Genomic DNA, 1,009 nt, shown 5'->3' on the forward strand with positions numbered 1-1,009 from the left:
CTTAAAGGTGGGAGTGACAGCATCTCCTGTCCCAAAACCTTTAAACAACGCAATGTCTTTCCAGAAGAAAAGTGTAACTGTCCATAAATGCTGGCTACGAATTGAACAACTGGGTGAAATCCTATGGCTTATGTGAAGCAAGAAAACGTAGAATCATCATAGAATCATAGAATGGTTTGGGTTGGAAGGAACCTTAAAGACCTTCTAGTTCCAACCCCCTGCCACGGGCAGGGACACCTTCCACTAGACCAGGTTGCTCAAAGCCCCATCCAGCCTGGCCTTGAACACTTCCAGGGAGGGGGCATCCACAACTTCTCTGGGCTATATAGTCTTTTCTAAGTCTAACTTAGAAAACAGACTAACAGTCTGTTAATTTAGCCCTTGAATTTAGTTACCTATCTCAAAGATATTCCAAAAACTACCCCTGTTACATGACCTAAAGGGAAAGCTGTAATCACGCTGGCAATGAGAAGGTAAAAATTACCCCAGGGAAGCAAAGTGAGGGTAATACCCAGAGACATGTTGTGCTCAAAAATCACAAATGGAAGTGTTGGTGCATGATGGCTCCTCGTCATTGACTTCCAAGAGTTTGTGTTCCGGCTGGAAAAATGCTAGTTTATAAAATATTTAAGCAACAACAACTGTTCTTACCCTGGAGAAAGTCCAAGCTCCTATTAAATGCAATTAGATCAAAAGAAAGCCGTTTTTTATGAGGATGATGGTACAGATTTTGATGAAGGCATCTTAAAGAGTGCCTTGTTACCTGACTACAGCCAGTCTGTGTGGAAGCGAGGAGTCGCTTCGTGTATGTTGCTCTGGCAGATCATCTTCAGAAGAGGCTGGGGGCAGCGGGGAAGAAAGCGTAAAGGAGTGAAGCCTATTAGCATCGCGTCTCTGAAATGTCCCTCTTTCTCCCCACTCTTTGATTTGCGCTGGGGAAGCAGCTGTGCCAAGATGCCCTCGTGCTCTCCAACATTTTTCAGTTAGGTTTATTCTTTCCCTTAAACCA

Source organism: Fulmarus glacialis, unplaced genomic scaffold, assembly GCF_000690835.1.
Source record: "Fulmarus glacialis isolate BGI_N327 unplaced genomic scaffold, ASM69083v1 scaffold14447, whole genome shotgun sequence".
NCBI lineage: Eukaryota > Metazoa > Chordata > Aves > Procellariiformes > Procellariidae > Fulmarus > Fulmarus glacialis.